Source organism: Globicephala melas, chromosome 10 (genome assembly GCF_963455315.2).
Source record: "Globicephala melas chromosome 10, mGloMel1.2, whole genome shotgun sequence".
Taxonomy (NCBI): domain Eukaryota; kingdom Metazoa; phylum Chordata; class Mammalia; order Artiodactyla; family Delphinidae; genus Globicephala; species Globicephala melas.
Window position 1 is genome coordinate 7,545,761 of NC_083323.1, and position 22,027 is coordinate 7,567,787.

The window sequence follows — 22,027 nt, forward strand, 5'->3', positions numbered from 1 at the left end:
TGCCCTCTTGGAGCTTCCATTCCAACATAATCCAAAGGAAAGGAGACCAACGCTTTCCGGCCCCGACAAGCGGGGGGCATGGTGCTAACCGCTTTGACACCCGGTCGGCCACCTATGACTCTGGGAAGGCCTCAGTTCTTCGCTTCATCTGCAAAATGGGATGATAACGGTTAGCTCCTGACTCTCTGGTGCTCCCCCGGTGGTAGGGGGTGGGGATGCCGCCTAAGTGAAAGGGGATCGCAATAACTGCCGCGCCTCCATCCCCAGAGGGGCAGGGCGGGCCAGTGGGTCACGTGGCCGGGCGGCGCTCGCCGGTTCCCAGCGCCAACCGCTGGCCACCCCGCCCCGCCCCGCCCCGGGGCACGCCCCCCACGCCCGGCGCGCGGCCCCCGCCTCCATCACCCCGCCCCCGCCGCCCGTCGGCTGGAATCCTGCAGCTCGTACCCGTGCAAGCCCGGCTGGTGCGGGGAGCAGCGGCGCGGGCTCGCTGGGACCGCTGAACAGCGGGGTCCAGTCTGGGGGCGTCAGTGACCGCCGTGTAGGGTGGGGGCGCTGGGGTCGACGGGAGAACTACTGAGTTGGGGGCTACAGAGCTGGGATGTCCGCCCCCGGGCTGCGCCCAGCGTGGGGGGAGGGGGCGGCGCGACTCCCCCCCTCCCCCCTTTGTCTTGGGCTGAGGGGAGGGGCTGCGCTCGGCCAGAGCAATGAGCACAGTGCCTGGCGCGCAGCGAGCCCTCAAACTATCCCGGCCTTGATTGCAACCCCAGCGCGGGGAGAAAACAGGAAAGGGAGTGATAACTGGGCTGACAGAGCCTAACTGCCATTATTAAGCACCCAGGCTGGCCAGGCGCCGTCACCACCCTTTCCTTCACGCGGTGGCAGCCTTGGCACACAGGGCGCACGTGTGTCCTAGGATTGTGAAAGAGGCAGAGCTGGGATGCGAACCTGGGCCATTTGGCTCTTGCCGGCTGCGCTAGGCTGAGGAAAACGCGTTCTTGAACCAGCCTTTGAAGATTGAGAAGGTTTGATGGGTGGAGATAACTGAGCGAGCTCTGCCCCAGTTCGCTGTAAGACCTTGGGAAGTCGTTTGATCTTTGAGGGCCATACTTTCCTCCGACGTGAAAATAGCTGGACTTAGGAAGACTGAGAACTAATATGTGAGTAGTGCTTTGCAAAGTGTAGAGCACTTTCAAATACGTTGTCATAGATAACGCCTCACAATTAACCCACCAAGGGAGTGTTTTTATTAGCCTCCCTTTATCAATAGATGGAGAAATTGTGTCCTAGAGAAGTTTATAAGATCAGAGCAGGGGCAGGGGCAGAGCATTAATGTTGAATAAATCAATGGCTTGTAGGATAACTGCCTTGGATGAGCATAAAACTCTGAAACTGAAACATCCTGTGGCCTCACCGGAGCTCCTAGCTGTTAGTTTAAAACAATACTTTGGCTGGGTCTGCTTGCCCCTTCCCAGCTCCCAACAACTGTGTCCCAGCAACCCAGATCACCAGGCCGCAGCAGTTTTAACTCTTATTATTTTTTAAGTGGTTCCTGGTTTGGGTTGGACCAACTACGAGGAGTGCTTTAGGCAAAGTCAAAACTGGGAAGTAGTCGGATAGGGGGTTGCCTGAATTCTGAAAATTCCAACTGAATGTTTTGGGTTTTCTGAGCAACAATTATTTTGAGGGCATTGGTGATACATAATAATTTGTGTCCTTCCTATTGACAGGTTCACCTTCTAGCAAATTACTGGAAGGAACATGAGAAACGTAAGTAGGGGTTTTGAAATCTCAGTTAAAGGAACCGAAACTGTTTATTTGTAGAATAATGGCAGTTAATTTGGTGATACCATTTCTAGGGGTACAGTAAATTGGCAGGCGCTTATCAAATGCCTATTTTTGAGGGGTGTATTTACTAATACATGCAGTGAGGTCTAGGCAGGTGGCAGTCCGTCACCACAGACACTGACAGGTACCCTGAGAGATGCTATTTTTGTTCAGTCCCCATTGGCCTGTGAAAGGGAAGAGGGGCCAGGTGTTTTCTACTGTCTGTGATGTGTGTCAGGTGTTTTCTGGGCTAGGTCTTATCACCTATCATGTAACCTTGTTTTTCCTCACAACAAACTTAAAAGGCAGGAGGGTTTTTTTTTATCCTTTTAGAAATGAGAGTGAAGCTTAGGAAAGTTAAGTAAACCAGCCCTCTTGGTGCCGAAAAAACTTTTCACTAAACCACACTTTTCCCATTGTTGATCGATCCAGGTTCAGAGTCTGTGAATATTTAATGAGAAGCTACTTTTGCCAGGTGCCTTTGAGTATTTTATTGAATCCTCATGACAACCCACCATGCTTTTTGCTATTTCAGCTGATCACCTTAATATCAACTAGCAAGCCTTAAAAAAAAAAAAAAAGAAAAGCCCAACCACTCCTACAGGGCAGGAGATAAGCATTTATAAATCCATGGTGGTGTTGTAGTCCCTCTTTCTAAATATAATGTGGTGCTCTGGAGACGCCAACAGCAGTAATTCCTTTAATACAATCCTGACATCTCAAAAGCGGTGGTGCAAAACAAGGTGAATTGCAAGAGCACATTCTTCCACTGACAATAATTAAATCTGAAAATGTCACTGGTTTCCTGTGATAAGTGCACTCAATATTGATTAGTGGGACTAACCACTGATCTGACACTTGGACCAATTAGGTGTTACTTATGAAAAAACATCTGGTGGAGATTCCAGCATGTCCAGTAAGAAAGGTGATTGGTAGTTTGTTAAAAGGCCTTTGCCTTCAGGTGCTTAAATCTGAGCATTGAGGGAAATAGTGACAGAGGCAGCCTTCAGTCTTTTTTTAAAATTTTTGGCTGCGTTGGGTCTTCGTTGCTGTGCGCAGGCTTTCTCTAGTTGCGGTGAGCAGGGGCTACTCTTTGTTGTGGTGCGCGGGCTTCTCATTGCAGTGGCTTCTCTTGTTGCAGAGCACGGTCTCTAGGTGCGCAGGCTTCAGTAGTTGTGGCTCGCAGGTTCTAGAGCGCAGGCTCAGTAGTTGTGGCGCACGGGCTTAGTTGCTCCGCGGCATGTGGGATCTTCCCGGCCCAGGGCTCGAACCCGTGTCCCCTGCGTTGGCAGGCGGATTCTTAACCACTGGGCCACCAGGGAAGTCCCAGCCTTCAGTCTTAACCCTCCTCGAACCAACCTCCACAACTCAGAGGTTGTTTTAAAAATATAAATCTGATCAGGTCATTTTTTTTTCTGCCTTTACTGGAAAGGCACATATTTTTGTTGTTGTTTTTATTCATCCCAGACTTAAAAAAATTTTTTTTATTGAAATATAATTGATTTACAATGTTGTGTTAGTTTCAAGTGTACAGCAGAGTGATTCAGTTATACACATGTATATCTATTCTTTTTTAGATTCTTTTCCGTTATAGATTATTACAAGATATTGAGTATATTTCCCTGTGCTATACAGTAGGACCTTGTTGTTTATTGGACATTTGTACAGCCAAGAAGTAGATCAGTGGTTGCCTGGGGTGGAAGTGGGAACAGGCATTGACTGCAAACAGACAGGAGGGGTCTTTTGGGGTAATTGAGATCTAAAACTGGATTGTGGGGATGGTTATACAACTCTTTAAATTTACTAAAAATCATTGAATTGCACACATAAAAGAGATGAATTTTTATAGCATGCAAATCATACTTCAATAAAACTGTTAAAAAAATAAAACCCCTTTTTTGTTCCCCATCTCTTACCCAGTCAAGGCCCTGAATGCTTGGAAGATGTCCACCCTCCAGCCTCTCCCAATGTGCCCACCATGTTCCTTGCATGTGAGCCATTCTGGGCTGATTGCAGGTCTTTGGATAAAGATTTGGTCATCTCGAGGCCTTTGCACATGCTGCCCCTCAGCTGGCCTCTCCTTTCTGTCCTTATCTGCCTGGGAAACACGTTACTCTCTTCCTTCAAGACTCAGCTTGAGCATTTCCTCTGCCAGGAAGCTTTCCCTGATTTTTGCAAGCCAAACCAAGTGACACTGCTATTATTTTAAATTAAAAATTTACACGCCTGGTACCCTCACCAAACTGAGCCTTCTAACCATGATCTGTCCATGTCTAGAGCCCAACAGGTGTGACTCATAGAAAGGTTGTTGAAGAAATACCTGTGTGGTCAAGATCACCCTTCAGAGCCTACCGTATCCACACATACAGATGGGGAGTGATCCATTTGTCTGTTCATTCGTGAACATTTAGTGCCAAAGTACTTATCCCTCTGGATTCAAAAATGATTAAGATGAGACACTAGTCCTCAAGGAGCTCCCCATCCAAGTCCTGACCCTGCTCTGTCTAAACGGAGTGGTCTCTGGCAGGTTACTTAATCTTATGTAAAATGGGTGTGGAGTAGTACCTGCAGTCACAGGTATGTTGAGAGGATTCGATGGGTTTTTACTGGTAAAGATCTTTGGGCAGGACCTGGCACAGTAAGTGCTCAGGGAATGTTAGGTAGTCCTACAGGGCGTGGTGGGCTAAGGGATCAGGGGACAGATTCCCGGGGAAGGTATCACCTGAGCTGGGTTGTGAAGAATAAGTAGAAATTACTTTTTTCTCTTTACCCTGAAGCATGTTGAGTGAAGTTTTAGATACTTTGTTAAAAAAAAAAAAGACTCTCAGCTTTATTGTTAACTGAGAAAGACATGGGGACAGACAGGCTTAAGTCATTTGTACACACACAGGCAAAGATGAAGGACTCTGACCTTGGTGGAGGTACCCATTCCCATGGTTTGCCCCAGCCTCAATTTCCTAAGAAATCCTGTAGAAAAGTGTGGTGCAAACTGGAACTTATGTGCTGAATTCAGCCTGCAAAAGTGTTTTGTTTGGCTGGTACTGTGGTTATAAAATTTTTTGAAGTAATATTTAAATGTTACAAAAAATAATCTGGATTTCCAGCTTTTCTTTTTTAAAAAATTAGAATATGTGGGGACACTGGTGCCTACACAGTGGGCAGCACTTGGCTGGGGCTGCTAGTTTTGTTTCCTTTAGACGGCATTTGTCCTCTCCAGCTTGCCAGTCCCCACTGTTTACAGCATGCATGCATCTGTGCTGACATCTGGCCACTGAAAGCATGTAAGTCTGTGACTGCTGCTGGCTTGGAAGAAACTCTTGTTATCTATATAGTGTTCATCACCGAACAGAGCTACTGCCCCGGATACCTGTCTCCTTACTTTGTGGTTTAGAATGGACAGTCTAGGGCAAAGGATTCCTAAGAAATCATTTTCTTCTCCCAGTGCCAGCCCCCTGCTGACCAAAGCACTTCAGACAGACTTACTGATTTTGGCGGTGCCTTTTGGTTTTTTTGCTCACGTTTTATTTATTTATTTTTTTATTGGAGTATAGTTGATTTTCAATGTTGTGTTAGGCCATACTTACTCTTAAACATGACCCGTCTTTCCAGGGTTTGGGAGCATGTAAAAAACAATGGATATGGAGTAGAAGGCTTGGATCTGTTTTTTGGTTTGTATTTTTAAAAATTTATTTATTTATGGTTGAGTTGGGTCTTCGTTGCTGCATGCAGCCTTTCTCTAGCTGCGGTGAGCGGGGGCGACTCTTCGTTGTGGTGAGTGGGCTTCTCATTGCGGTGGCTTCTCTTGTGGAGCACAAGAAGCTCTAGGCGCATGGGCTTCAGTAGCTCTGGCATGCGGGCTCAGTAGTTGTGGCTCGTGGGCTCTAGAGCTCAGGCTTAGTAGTTGTGGTGCATGAGCTTAGTTGCTCCGAGGCATGTGAGATCTTCTGGGCCCAGGGATTGAACCCGTGTCCCGTGCATTGGCAGGCGGATTCTCAACCACTGTGCCACCAGGGAAGTCCCTAATTTTTAAAATTTTTAAAATTCTTCTCCCGTGCCAGCGTGGCTTGCAGGATCTTAGTTCCCCGACCAGGGATTGAACCTGAGTCCCCTGCAGTGGAAGCGTTGGAGTCTTAGCCACTGGATCACCAGGGAAATCCCCCTGTTTAAAATTTTTATTATTAATTTTGCTATCTCTTTATTTTTCTGATTTTCAAACAATACATAAAAATACATAAAATGGAAATTTAGCCCCCCTCAAAATCTGTCCCCCCACACCCCATAATCACTATTAGCGGTCTGCTGTATTTTTTGCACTTTTTAAAAGCTACTCTGCACTGCGTGCTCGATGGATGCCAGGCTCTTGACTGAGCTCATTACGTACGTCTCTTTTGCTCTTTGCAGCAACCCTGTGAGGTTATTATCATTCCATTTTACAGACGAAGACACAGATGAAGACCTAAGATGAGTCTTAGGTTAAGTAATGCATTCAGGGTCGCACAGTGAGGGTGCAGTGGGAGCATCCTCACTGTGTGTGTTCCAACACATTTCTTTCCAATTCCAGAGCCGTTTTTCCTAACCATCTCAGGGTGAAGCCTCCCTAAGAAGACCACCAACTAGGAACTAAACATACTCCCCTGGAGAAGTGTATTCATAAAAGTCTCCTCCTTCTGCATTGTTCTCCATTCATTAGATGTTTCCTGAATGGTGCTGTGCAGGGGTTTCAGAGGTGCTCTCGGTGCCTGCCCTCTGCGACTTCACAGGTGAAGGTTATAGATCAATCAGTGAAGTATTGGAATTATGTGCAATTTACAGTAGTAATAGAGAGGAGAGAGCAGTTCTTGGTGGATGGGAAGGGAGGTGTCAGGATAAGTGATACTTAAGCTGTGTCTTGACAGATGAGTTATTGTTTAACAGGTACATGGGGGTAAGAATACTTTGGCATAGACAAAAGCATGATAAGTTGGAACAGTGGTTTATTTGGTGAACTGAAATAATATAGCATGGCTGTAGGCTAGGTCATGGGGAGGCAGGCAGGGTGCCGAGTGCGCAGGGCCTTTGGGTGTTGTTCTGAGACTTTGGGGTTTTGTCTGTAGGCAGGGGATCCGTTGCAGTGATTCTGAAAGGGGAGTGACATGACTGGTTTATGTCCGAGGTAAAGTCCTACAGCAGAGTGAGGATGGATTGGAGCAGGTGCAGCTGGAGGCAGGGAGGCCAGGCAAAGAACAGTTGCAGTTGGTTCATCGGAATGAGTGTGGAGATGTCCAGTAACTGAGCGCAGTGATAACCGCTGACATTCACTGAGCTCTTGCTGTGTGGTCAGATTCTGTGCGAAGTGCTCTGACTGGGTTCTCTCATTTAACTTCCACAGCTCCGCCTAAGACAAGTGTTGTTGTCCATCCCCCTTCTACAGGGGAGGAAGCTGTGAAGATGGCTTGTATAAGGTCACACAGTGGCTGAGTGGTGGAGCCAGAATTCAAATCCACGACTGTCAGAATCTAAAGCCCTAAGGCTGCACATCTGAACCTAAGCTGCACATGTCAACACCTGTGACTAGTACGAGGCTGACTGTCCTGAGCTTCGTACAGCAGGACCTTTGTGTGAAGTGCAGGTCTAGTTGATTCTACATCTAAGACACATCCCAGATCTGTCCTCTTACGTCTGTCCCTCCCCTCAGATGGAGTCACCCTCATTTCTTGCCTGAAGTCCTATAGTAGACTCTTGTCCCTAAAACCTATTCTTACAACTGCCAGACAGATCTCTTTAAAAAGTAAGTCGGAAAAAAAAAAAAAAGTCGAACCACGCCGCCTTCCTCATTTAATCACCCCCTTGCTCCTCATCAGTCTTTTTTTAAAAACATATTTATTTATTTATGTATTTTGTCTGTGCTGGGTCTTAGTTGCGGCATGCGGGATCTTGGCTGTGGCATGCAGACGTCTTGGTTCCAGCATGCAAATTCTTTTTTTAATTTTTATTTATTTAATTTTTTTTGCGGTACGCGGGCCTCTCACTGCTGTGGCCTCTGCCGTTGCGGAGCACAGGCTCCGGACACGCAGGCTCCGCGGCCATGGCTCACGGGCCCAGCCGCTCCGCGGCATGTGGGATCTTCCCAGACCGGGGCACGAACCTGTGTCCCCTGCATCGGCAGGCGGACCCTCAACCACTGCGCCACCAGGGAAGCCCAGCATGCAAACTCTTAGTTGCGGTATGCACGCGGGATCTAGTTCCCTGACCTGGGATGGAACCAGGGCCCCCTGCCTTGGGAGCGTGGTGTCTTAACCACTGGACCACTGGAGAAGTCCCTCTCATTACTCTGAAATAAACTCTGATTCCCTGCTGACCTGTAAGGGCCTCTCCGTGATCTGTCAGCTGCCTGCCTTGCCAGCTTCACTCTGCATCATTCTCTCCCCCTCTCACTGAATTCCAGCCCTACTGACCTTCTTTCTGTCGCTGGAACATGCCAGATCTGTTCCTTGGGGAATTTGCTTTTGTTCTTTCTTTCTAGAATGTTCTTTTCCTGAATATTCTCATGTCTGGCTCCTTCTTACCATTTAGGTCTTAGTTTATTTTATTTCTTAAAGCAAATTTATTTTCACTACTGGCTTGTTTATTTTTTATTTTAATTAGTTAATTAATTTTGGCCACACTGCACGGCTTGTGGGATCTTAGTTCCCTGACCAGGGATTGAACCTGGGCCCCTGGCAGTGAGAGTGCACAGTCCTAACCACTGGATCACCAGGGAATTCCCCTAGGTCTCAGTTTAAATGTTATCTCCTCAGAAGGGCCTTTCCTGAGCCCCCAGGGTAAAGTAGTTCATGAAGCTCTCTATCACATCCCCCTTTTTGATTTTCTTCATTGAACTTACCACAATGTAATATTCAGTGTTTGTTTGTTTTCTGTCTCCTTCCACTAGGATAAAAGTTCCCTGAGGTGTAATAGCTAAAACTTATAGACTACTTACTCTTGTTAGGCACTGTTATAAGGGCTGTAATATATTAAGTCTTTAAATCCTTATAGCAGTTCTAAGAGGTGGATACCTTTATTATCCCCATTGTGCAGATAAGGAAACTGAGTCTTAGGTAGGGTAAGTAACTTGCCCAAAGTCACACAGCTACTAAGTGACAGAGCTGGAATTTGAACCCAGGCAGTCTGGCTTTAGCATCCACTCTCCTAATCGAGTGAAAGCAGGGACGTTGTCTTTCCCACTTCTGTATCCCAACACCTTGGACATAGTGTGGCTTTTAGCAGGCTCTCACTAAAAATTGTGGAATGAAAGATTGTAGTCACAATAGAAATGTAATTAATTATAAACCAAAACCTAGGAATTATCCTTGATTCTGCTCTCTCCCACTCACAGATCCATCTACAAGTTCTGACTGAACTACTTCTCACCACAAAACATATCCCGATATGTCCACTTTTCTGCATTCCCACTGCTACCATCCCGGTCCAGTTCACGACTGGCTTTCTCCCAGACTACTCCAAAGACCTCCTAAATCACTGGCCTAGGGTGACTCTTCGACCAAATGATGGATGTCTACTGAAGCAAAGAGCCAGGTGTGTGATTAGGGCAGAAATGTTTACATATGCTGAGTGAAATTTTGCTAGCTGACTTATACCCTAGCAATTACTGATTTGAGTGGGGAATATTTAAGACCCTCTGTGGTTCTGCAACTATGTGTTGAGGTGCTCTGAGGCATGGCAGGGACCTCTCAGGGGTGCTGAGGGATATTTTAAAATCTTAGAGGAAACCTAGTGTGTTGGTTTGCCGGGCTCCCCTAACAAATTACCAGGACTGTATGGCTTCAACAACACAGTCCTGGAGGCTGGCAGTCCAAGATCAAGGTGTCAGCAAGTTTCATTTCTTCCAAAGCCTCTCTCTTTGGCTTGCAGATGGCTGTCTTCTTGCTGTACCTGAAGTGGTCTTTCTTTTGTGTGGGCATATCCGTGTTCTAATCTCCTCTTATAAGGGCACCAGTCATATTGGATTAGGACCCACCCATATGACCTCATTTTACCTTAATTACCTCCTTAATAGCCCTGTCTCCAAATACAGTCATAGTCGGAGGTCCTGGGGGTTAGGACTTCAACATGAATGAATTTGAAGAGGGGACACCATTCAGCCTGTAACACAGTGCCGCCTGATGCTGCACAGACTGCTGGCTTGAGGCAGTTTCAGCGTTGGCTCACACTGCATTCCTTCTGATAATGTCTTATATTTGCCAAGCCGAGGTTTTGGAGGTTGTTGTGATAAAAAGCAAGTACCGTGTGTAAGTCAATATGGAAGAGGAAAAGAGAGTGGGGTGTCCAGTCTGATTTCGAGGTTTGAGACAGTGTGCGGCGCCCAAAAGGCACTAAATTGTTAGGACATAAACACTTACTGAGTTTGGGGCTTCCCTGATGGTGCAGTGGTTAAGAATCTGCCTGCTAATGCAAGGGACATGGGTTGGAGCCCTGGTCCAGAAAGATCCCACATGCCGTGGAGCAACTAAACCCGTGCGCCACAACTACTGAGCCTGAGCTCTAGAGCCCACAAGCCACAACTACTGAGCCCACGTGCCACAACTACTGAAGCCTGCGCGCCTAGAGCCCGTGCTCCGCAACAAGAGAAACCACGACAATGAGAAGTCCGCGCACCGCAACGAAGAGTAGCCCCCACTCACCACAACTAAAGAAAGCTCGTGCGCAGCAATGAAGACCCAACACAGCCATAAATAAATAAATACATTTATTTTTTTAAAAAATAATGAGTTTTTTGGGGCTTATCTACTTAATGACAGAACTATTAGGTATTTCTTTAGGCCTAGGGGCATCATGAAGCAATTATTGAGTCACTAAAGGCACGTGAGTGGCGGAAATTTGGGAACCTTTACTCCAAATGAGTCAGTGGATCCCGGAGATCAAAAACACCAGCGTTAAGTTTTTAATTATACAGACTTCTCCAGGTGCTCCCCAAACCTACTGAAAAAGCATTTGGGAGTTGAGCCCAGGATCCACTGGTGTAGCCTAACCCCCTCATTAAGGCCCAGAAGGGGAAATCTCTTGCCAGAGGTCATACAGCAAGTTAGTGGTCGAGCTGGGATTAGAATCCAAATTCTAATGGAATCTGTCAGATTCTCCTCCCCTTCATCAGCATTTCTGATGTCCATACCTACAAATGTTGTCACACCATCTGCCACTTAAGCAGACATGGCCCTGACCTCAAAGGCAGATGGCAATTACATGGACAAACTCCATACTGAATACGTGAGTGTGCGTATTAAAAGTTTATATCATACAAGACCTACATGAGGAAAACTACAAAACTCTGATGAAAGATACCAAAGAAGGATTAAATAGTTATTTCCTGTTTATGGATAGGAAGACTCACGATATCACGTCATGATATCAGTTCTTCCTAATGTGATCTATAGATTCAATTCAATCCCAGTCAAAATCCCACTAAGTTATTTTGTGGATATTGACAAACTCAGTCTAAAGTTTGTAGGGAGAGGCAAAAGATCCAGAATTAGCCAACTCAAAATTAAAGAACAAAGTTGGAGGACTGACACTACCCAACTTCAAGACTTCCTATAAAGCTACAGTAAATCGAGACAGCGTAGTATTGGTTCAAGAATAGACAGATCAATGAAACAGAATGGAGAGCCCAGAAATAGACCCATATAAAAATAGTCAAATGATACTTGGCCCAAGGAGCAAAGGCAATACAATGGACCAAAGATAGTCTTTTCAACAAATGATACTGGAACATCTGGACATCACATGCAAAAAAAAAGAATCTAGACAGACCATACACAGTTTGGAAAGATGAGCTCAAAATGGATCATAGACCTAAATGTAAAACAGAAAACTATAAAACTCCTGGAAGGGACTTCCCTGGTGGTTCAGTGGTTAAGAATCCGCCTTCCAATGCAGGGGACGTGGGTTCTATCCCTGGTCAGGGAACTAAGATCACGCGTGCCACGGGGCAACTAAGCCCATGTGCCACAACTAGAGAGGAGCCCACGCGCCCCAACGAAGAGCCCGTGCGCTGCAACGAAAGATCCCGCGTGCCACAACTAAGACTCCATGCAGCCAAAAGTAAATAAAAACAAACAAAAAAAACTCCTAGAAGATAACATAGGAGAAAATCTAGATGATCTTGGGCTTGGCAATGACTTCCAAGATATAACACCAGGGCTTCCCTGGTGGCGCAGTGGTTGAGAGTCCTCCTGCCGATGCAGGGGACACGGGTTCGTGCCCCGGTCCGGGAGGATCCCACATGCTGTGGAGCGGCTGGGCCCATGAGCCATGGCCGCTGAGCCTGCGCTTCCGGAGCCTGTGCTCCGTGACGGGAGAGGCCCCAATAGTGAGAGGCCTGTGTACCGCAAAAAAAAAAAAAAAAAAAAAAATAACACCAAAAGCATGATCCTTGAAAGAAATAACTGGTAAGCTGGGCTTCTTTAAAATTAAAAACTTCTGCGCTGTCAGGAGAATGAAAAGATAAGCCACAGGCTGGGAGAAAATATTTGTAGACATATTTGATAAAGGACTGTTACCCAAATTATACAAAGGACTCTTAAAATGCAATAATAAGGAAATAACCTGATTATAAAATGAGCCAAAGATCTTAACAGACATCTCTCCAAAGAACATATACAGATAGCAAGTAAGCATATGAAGAGATGTTCCACAGCTTGTGTCACCAGGAAAATGCAAATTAAAACAATGAGATACCACTGCACACCTATTGGAATGGCTAAAATCTGGAACACTGACAACACCAAATGCTGACAAGGCTGTAGAGCAACAGGAACTTTGCTGATGGGAATGCAAAATGGTACAGCCACTTTGGAAGACAGATTGGCGGTTTCTCATAAAACTAAGCATAATCTCACCATATGATCCAGCAATTTCACTCCTTGGTATTTATACAAAGGAGTTGAAAACTTATGTTCACACACAAACCTGCACACGATGTTTATAGCAACTTTATTCATAATTGCCTAAACTTAGAAGCAACCAAGATTCCTTCAGTAGGTGAATGAATAAACAAACTGTGGTCCATCCGGACAATGGAGTAGTATTCAGTGCTAAAAATAAATGAGCTATCAAGCCATGAAAAGACATGGAGGAATCTTAAATGCATTTTACCTAGTGAAAGAAACCGATCTGAAAAGTCTCCGTACTGTGTGATTCCACCTACATGACATTCTGGAAAAGGCAAAGCTATGGAGACAATAAAAGGGTCAGTGGTTGCCAGGGGTTGGGGGGAGCGAGGGATGAGTAGACAGAGCACAGAGGATTTTTAGGGCAGTGAAAATACTCTGTATGTTACTGTAATGGTTTGGTTTTCTTTGTTGTTTTTTTTTTTAATTTTGGCCATGCCGCATGGCTTGCGAGATCTCAGTTCCCCAACCAGGGATTGAACCTGGGCTTCTTTCACTCAGCATAACGCTTTTGAGGTTCAGCCATGTCATATTTATCATAGTTTGTTCCTTCTGATTGCTGAGTAGTGATGCACTGAATGGATGGATCTCAGATTGGCTATATACTCACCATCTGTTGGGCTGTTTCCATGGTTTGGCTATTACGAATAACGCTATCAACATTCACATGAAGGTCTAAAACTAAAAAATAAATTAAAAAATAAATAAATAAAAGGGAATCCCTTGGCAGTCCAGTAGTTAGGACTTGGCGCTTTCACTGCCGAAGGCCTGGGTTCGATCCCTGGTCAGAGAACTAAGATCCCACAAACGTGCAGCGCAGCCAAGAAATGAAAAACAAACCAAAAAACCCCAACATTCACATGAAGGTCTTTGTGTGGACAGAGGTTTTTCTGTCTGTTGGGTAAATATCTAGAAGTGGGAGTCCTGAGTGGTGTGGTAAGTGTCTTTTAGAAAGAAAGAAACTGCCGAAGTGTTTATAGCATTTTACATTCCCACTAGCCATGTGTGAGCGTTCCTGTTGCTCCATGTCCTTGACAGTACTTGATCTTCTCAGTCCTTTTATTTTATTATTATTTTTTTGCGGTACACGGGCCTCTCACTGCTGTGGCCTCTCCCGTTGCGGAGCACAGGCTCCGGACGCGCAGGCCCAGCGGCCATGGCTCACGGGCCCAGCTGCTCCGCGGCATGTGGGATCTTCCCGGACCGGGGCACGAACCCATGTCCCCTGTATCGGCAGGCAGACTCTCAACCACTGTGCCACCAGGGAAGCCCCTCTTCTACTTTTGAAGGAGTTTATGTAAGATTGGTGTTTTATCTTCCTTAAATATTTGGTGTGGCTCTATATGCTGCGCGGAGACCCTCTGCACCCCTGCGAACATGGCGCTGCGAGTGGCGTGGCGCGGAGCGTGCGGGCCGCGGTCTGCAGCCTGCGCGCCATCTCTGCGCCCAATGCGACCTGCCGCCTCGGCCCTGGGGACTGCGGGTGGGCGCTGTCCAGGCGCTGCGCACCGGCCCCGCACTGCTGTCGGGTCGTAAATTCACAGACAAACATGAATGGGTAACAACAGAAAACGGTGTTGGAACAGTGGTAATCAGCAATTTTGCACAGGAAGCTTTGGGAGATGTTGTTCACCGTAGTCTGCCTGAAGTTGGGACAAAATTGAACAAACAAGACGAATTTGGTGCTTTGGAAAGTGTGAAAGCTGCTAGTGAACTCTATTCTCCTCTCTCAGGAGAAGTAACTGAAATTAATGAAGCTCTAGCAGAAAATCCAGGACTTGTCAACAAATCTTGTTATGAAGATGGTTGGCTGATCAAGATGACACTCAGTAACCCTTCAGAACTAGATGAACTAATGAGTGAAGAAGCATATGAGAAATACATAAAATCTATTGAGGAGTGAAAATGGAACCCCTAAATAAACTAGTTTGAAACAACTTAACCTAGCATAGTTGTCTTAAATTAGTGGTGGATTTTTAAAAAGCAACTTTTAGCAAAAGAAACTGCTTGCAACAATGTTGCCTGAAAAAAATACCCCTTAACTTCCTAATGATTTCAGATAAACACTATACATCTTTTTCACAACACCCTGTGATTTTTAGGCTAGTCTCCAGTTATAATACTCAGAATTCCTGAAATTATCTGTGGTAAAACTAGTTACAAAAATTATGTAATTCAAGGATAACATTGTTATCTTAACCTTATATAATATTGTAACTTGCTTACAGCCGTCCCTGGATTTGGGTCAAAATACTCAATGAACTTGCCACTGGAAATAAATGACAGTGGAGAAAAGTTTGTTAGTTGTAGAGTGTCCAGTGAAGAACATTACTGTCTTAATTTTGCAATATACTGTGTTTGCTGGTGCTATTTTTATACAGTGAAGCAACAGCCTTGCAGGAAAATAAGAAACAGTTTAATAATAAAATATTCAACTTCTTAAAAAAAAATTGGTGTAATCACCAATGAAGCATCTGGGCCTGGAGTTTTCGAGTGGGAAGGTTGTTAATTATGAATTCAATTTCTTTATTATAGATCTTGAACTATTCATATATTTTATGTTTTTGTATGTTTTGGTAAATTATATTTTTCAAGAAATTTATCCATTACATTTAAGTTGTTAAACGTATTGGCGTAAGGTTATTCATAATTTCATCTTATTCTGTAGATTTTGTAGAGATGTCCTGTTTTTCATTACTGTTGTTGGTGATTTATGTTTTCTCTCTTTAATGAATCAAGAGATTCATCAGTTTTATTGGATGCTTATTCCATTTACCTTTAATGTAATCACTCATATGATTGGATTCCAGTCTGTCATCTTGATATTTGTTTTCTTTTTGTCCCCTCTGTTTTTTGTTCTTTTATTTCTCCATTCCTGGATTGTTTGGGTTAGTTATTTTTAAGTAATTCATTCTTTTTCTTCTATTGACTTTTTAGCCAGTTCTTTGATCATTTTTTAAGTGGTTACTTTAGGGATTACAGTATCCGTCCTTAATTCATCACAGCTGATTCACGTTTAACGAAACCTTTACAACAGTATCATTGTATTTACACCTTTATTGTCCTTTGTACTGTTGTCATTTATTTTACTTCTATAAATGATATAAACTTAGTGATCCACTACTATTTTTACTTTAAAAAGGCAATTGATTTTTTTTTAAACTTTTTTTTTTAAATTAATTTATTTTGGCTGCATTGGGTCTTCATTGCTGTGCATGGGGCTTTCTCTAGTTGTGGTGTGCGGGGGCTACTCTTCGTTGTGTTGCGCGGGCTTCTCATTGCAGGGGCTTCTCTTGTTGCGTGCAGAGCATAGGCTCTAGGTGTGCGGGCTTCAGTAGTTGTGGCATGCGGGCTCAGTAGTTGTGGCATGCGGGCTCAGTAGTTGTGGCTCGTGGGCTCTAGAGCACAGTCTCAGTAGTTGTGGCGCACGGGCTTAGTTGCTCTGAGGCATGTGCGATCTTCCCGGACCAGGGCTTGAACCCGTGTTCCCTGCATTGGCAGGTGGATTCTTAACCACTGTGCCAGCAGGGAAGCCCGGCAATTGATTTTTTAAAAAAATTTAAGAAAAGAAAGAACAGTAGTATTTTTATTTACCCACATTTTGCCATTTTCAATGTGCTTCTTTCCTTTTTGTGGACCTGAATTGTTATCTCTCCCTCCAGCCTGAAGAATTTTCTGTAGCATTTCTTGGAGTAAGGGTCTCTTGGTTACAAATTATCCCAGCTTTTGCTTTTCTGAAAATGTCTTTGTTTCATTAAAATTTTTGAAAATTGTGGCAAAAATACACATAAAATTTACCATTTAAAAAAGTTACCATTTTATTTTTTTAAATTAATTTATGTTTTGGCTGCATTGGGTCTTCATTGCTGTGAGTGAACTTTCTCTAGTTGCGGTGAGCGGGGGCTACTCTTCCTTGCGGTGCACGGGCTTCTCATTGCAGTGGCTTCTCTTTGTTGCGGAGCACGGGCTCTAGGCACGCAGGCTTCAGTAGTTGTGGCACGTGGGTTCAGTAGTTGTGGCTCGCGGGCTCTAGAGCGCAGGCTCAGTAGCTGTGGCGCACGGGCTTGGTTGCTCTGCGGCATGTGGGATCTTCCTTGTCCAGGGCTTGAACCCATGTCCCCTGCATTGGCAGGTGGATTCTTAACCACTAAGCCACCAGGGAAGCCCCAGATTTACTATTTTAAAGTGTACAGTTCTGTGCCATTAAGTACCTTCATATTATTGTGCAACCATCACCACCATCTATCTCCAGAACTTTTTCATCTTCCCAAACTGAAACTCCATCCTCATTAGACACTCCCCAATAGAATAGAGGGCAGACTAGAGCCCAGAAGTAAACCCATGCATGTATTGAATATGATCATATGAGTTTCAACAAGGATGCTAAGACCATTTTATGGGGAAAGAAGGTTTTTCAACAAATAGTGCTGGAACACAGTATTGTAAATTAACTGTACTCCAATAAAAATTAATTTAAATAAATAAAAGAAAAAACAAGTAGTGCTGGGAAAACTGGATCTCTACATACCAAAAAAAAAAAAAAAAAGGAAGTTGGACCCTTACCTTTACATATACAAAATTTAACTCAAAATGGACGAAAGAACTAAGAGACCTCAGAGATGTAACTATAAATACCTAAGTGATCTAATTATAAAGACCTAACAACTAAAACTGTAAAACTCTTAGAAGAAAACAGGAGAAAACTTCATGACATTGATTCAGCAGTGATTTCTTGGATATAACACCAAAGCACAGGCAACAAAAGTAAAAATCCATTAACTGGACTACATCAAAAGTAAAAACTTCTTTTCATCAAAGGACACAACCAACAGGGTGAAAAGGCAACCTATGGAGTGGGAGAAAATATTTTCAAATCATGTATCTGATAAGGGATTAATATTTCAGAATATGTAAAGAACTCCTACAACTCAACAAAAAAACCCCAATTAGCCTGATTAAAAAATGAGCAAAGGAGGGACTTACTTCCCTGACGGTCCAGTAGTTAAGACTCCACACTTCCACTGCAGGGGGCACAGTTACGATCCCTGGTCGGGGAACTAAGATCCCTAGCAAGCCGCGTGTTGCGGCCAAGAAATAAAAAAATTTAAAAAGTTAAAAAAAAAATGGGCAGAAGACTTGAATAGATATTTCTCCAAAGAAGATATACAAATGGCCACAAGCACATGAAAGAGTGCTCAACACCATCCTTAGGGGAAATGCAAATCAGAACCGCAAGAGGAAATAACAAGTGTTTTTTGAATGTGAAGAAAAGCAGTATGTTACTGGTTGGTAGTGTCTTTTATAGTGCAAAATAAAAATAGTAAAAAGAAAAAAAAGGAAAATAACAAGTGTTGACGAGACTATGGAGAAATTAGAATGCTTTTGCTGCTACTAGGAATGTGAAATGGGGGAACAGCCACTGTGGAAAACAGTATCCAGTATTTCGAAAAACTAAAAGTTTCAGGGCACTTCCCTGGTGGTCCAGTGGTTAGGACTCTGCGCTTCCAATGCAGGGGGCTCGGGTTCGATCCCTGGTCGGGGAACTAAGATTCCACATGCTGCATGCTGTGGCAAAAAAACCCCAAAGATGAAAACCCTAGAAGTTTCAGATTTGCGAGATGAAGTGTGTTCTGGACGTTGGGTGCACAACCGTGTGAATGTATCTAACACTACTGAATGATAACACATAAAAATGGTTAAGATGTTTAATTTTATGTTATGCATATTTTACCACATTTAAAAAATATTTGAGAGAGAAAAAAGTACACGAATTCCAATTTCCAGTTTTTGGTGATAATGAATAATGCTGCTGCTGCAGACATTCTCATACAGGTTTTTGTGTGAACATAAGTTTTCCTCTCTCTAGGGTAAGTATCTAGAAGTAGGATTGCTGAGTCATAAGATAAGTGTATGTTTAACCTTACAAGAAACTTGACGAACTGATTTTTGTAGTGGTTGTACATTTTGTCACACCAATGTGTGAAAGTTCCAATTGTTCCACATTGTCACCAGCACTTAGTATTACCATTTTTTCCGCTCCGTTCTAATGGGTGTGTAGTGATGATCTCATTGTGGTTTTAATTTGCATTTCTTAATGTCTAGTGATGTTGAATCTCTTTTCCTATGCTTATTTGCCATTTGTATGCCTTTTTCGATGAAGGGTCCAGATCTTTTACTCATTTTGAAAAATTGAGTTGTTTGCCTTGTTTCATTGAGTTTTTTTTTTTTTTTTTGCGGTACGCGGGCCTCTCACTGTTGTGGCCTGTCCCGTTGCAGAGCACAGGCTCCGGACGCGCAGGCTCAGCGGCCATGGCTTACGGGCCCAGCCGCTCCGCGGCATGTGGGATCTTCTCAGACCGGGGCATGAACCCGTGTCCCCTGCGTCGGCAGGCTGACTCTCAACCACTGCGCCACCAGGGAAGCCCTCCACTTAAGTCTTGAACCCTCAAAGTCATCCACGAGGGTTGGAATCAGTTTCTTCCAAACTCCTGTTAATGTTGATATTTTGACCTTTTGCCATGAATCTTATTGGCAGCTAGAGTGGAGAATCCTTTCCAGAAGGTTTTCAGTTTACCTTGCCTGGATCCATCAAAGGAATCACTGTCTATGGAAGCTACAACCTTATGAAATGTAGTTCCTAAAAATCAGATTTGAAAGTAGAAATTACTTCGTGATCCACAGGCTGCAGAACGGGTGTTAGCAGGCATGAGGATGTTAATCTCATTACATCTCCATCAGAGCTCCTGGGTGACCAGGTGCATGGTCAATGAGCAGTACTATTTTGAAAGGGTTCTTTTTTCTGAGCAGTATGTCTCAACTGTGGGCTTAAAATATTCAGTAAACTATGTTGTATACAGATGTGCTATCACCCAGGCTTTGTTTTTCCATGCATAGAGCACAGGCAGAGTAGATTTAGCCTAATTCTTAAGGGCCCTAGAAAATCCAGAATGGTAAATGAGCATTGGCTTCAACTTCAAGTCATCGGCTGCGTTATTCCCTGACAAGGGAGTCGGCTTGACCTTTGAAGATGTGAAGCCAGGCATTGCTGACTTCTCCTCTTTAGTTATGAAAATCCTAGATGGTGTCTTCATCCAATATCAGACTGTTTTATCTGCATTGAAAGTGTTGGGTGTAGCCATTTTCATTAATCATCTTAGCTAGGTCTTCTGGGCAACCTGCTGCAGCTTCTACATCAGCTTGGTGTTTCACCTTGTACTTTTATGCCATGGAGGTGGCTTCTTTTCATTAAACCTCATGAACCAACCTCTGCCAGCTTCGGACTTTTCTTCTGCCGCTTTCACACCTCTCTCATCCTTCCTAGAATTAAAGAGCGTTAGGATCTTGCTCTGGATTAGACTTTGGCTTGAGGGAATGTTGTGGCTGATTTGATCTTCTTTCCAGATCACTAACTTTTTTTTTCAAACCAGTAATAAGGCTGTTTCGCTTTCTTATCATTTGTGTGTTCATTGGAGTAGAACTTAAAAAAATTTTATTTATTTGGCTGCGTCAGGTCTTAGTTGCGGCATGCATGTGGGATCTAGCTCCCCGACTGGGGATTGAATCCAGGCCCCCTGCATTGGGAGTGCAGAGTCTTATCCACTGGACCACCAGGGAAGTCCTTGGAGTAGCACTTTTTAATTTCCTTCAAGTATTTTTCCTTTGCATTCACAACTTGTCTGTTTGGTGCAAGAGGCCAGCTTTCAGCCTAATCTTAGTTTTTGGCATGTCTTCCTCACTAAGCTTAATCATTTCTAGCTTTTGATTTAAAGTGAGAGATGTGCGACTCTTCCTTTCACTTGAACACTCAGAGGCCATCGCAGGGTTATTAATTGGCCTGATTTCAATATTGTTGTGTCTCAAGGAATAGGGAGGCCTGAGGAGAGGGAGAGAGACGGGGGAACGGCCAGTCTGTGGAGCAGTCAGATCACATACATTTATTGATCAAGTTTGCCATCTTAGATGGGCGCAGTTCGTGGTTTCCCAAGACAGTTACAATAGTAACATCAAAGATCACTGATCACCATAGAAAAAATAATAATACTGAAAAAGTTTGAAATATTGGGAGAATTACGAATATGTGACACACAGAAATTAAGTAAGCAAATGCTGTTGGAAAAATGGTGCTGGTAGACTTGCTTGATGCATGGTTGCCACAAACCTTCAGTTTGTGAAAAAACGTCAGGGACTTCCCTGGTTGTCCAGTGGTTCAGACTCAGTGCTTCCAATGCAGTGGGCCTGGGTTTGATCCCACATGCCACACTAAGACCCCGTGTCAGTGTGGCCAAAAAAAAAAAAACCCTAAACCACCAGTATCTGCAAAGTGCAATAAAGTGAAGCAAAATAAAACAAGGCAGGGGACTTCCCTGGCGGTCCAGCAGTTAAGACTCCGTGCTTCCAATGCCAGGGACTCAGGTCCGATCGCTGGTCAGGGAACTAAGATCCCACGTGCCACATGGTGCAGCAAAAAAAAACAAAAAACAAAAAAACAAAGCATGCCTGTACTTTCTTAACAGTGTTAGATCTTCCCAGTCTTCTTTTTTTAAAAATAAACTTATTTTTGGCTGCGTTGGGTCTTCGTTGCTGCACACGCGCTTTCTCTAGTTGTGGCGAGTGGGGGCTACTCTTCATTGTGGTGCGCGGGCTTCTCATTGCGGTGACTTTTCTTGTTGTGGAGCACAGGCCCTAGGCGTGCAGGCTTCAGTAGTTCTGGCACGCAGGTTCAGTAGTTGTGGCGCACGGGCTTGGTTGCTCTATGGCATGTGGGATCTTCCCAGACCAGGGATCGAACCGGTGTCCCCTGCATTGGCAGGCGGATTCTTAACCACTGTGCCACCAGGGAAGTCCCTTCCCAGTCTTCTGATCTGTGGACAAGGATGTCTTTTTGTTTATTTAGGTGTTTAATTTCTTTCAATTATGTTCTATAGTTTTCAACGTACAAGTCTTGTACTTCTTTTGTTAAATTTATTCCTAAACATTTTATTCTTTTTGATGCTGGCCTGTGTGCTGTTTAAGCAGGGTGACTTCATCATGAACATAACATTTCGGAAAACCATCTGTCTAGAGATTAGGTTCTTTGGTTGGAAAAGAAGCCTGGAACATACCTTTATGATTCCTGTTTTTTCCCCCTTTCAGTTTTTAGTCTGTATTTTGAATTTGGTTGGAATAGGGCCCTGTGTCACAAGGGCTTCTGTACAGTGAGAGAGCGCCAGGATACGGGGAAGGCAGGCTTTGGAATCCAGCAGACCTTTGGCTTTCTCTGGCTGTGTGACCTTGAGTAC

General features: G+C 44.2%; 1 pseudogene; it reads left to right on the forward strand.

Annotated features, from left to right (window-relative positions):
• The first annotated feature begins 14,092 nt into the window (after nt 1-14,092).
• LOC115852573 (glycine cleavage system H protein, mitochondrial-like) lies at nt 14,093-14,685 on the forward strand (annotated as a pseudogene).
• The last annotated feature ends 7,342 nt before the right edge of the window (nt 14,686-22,027 follow it).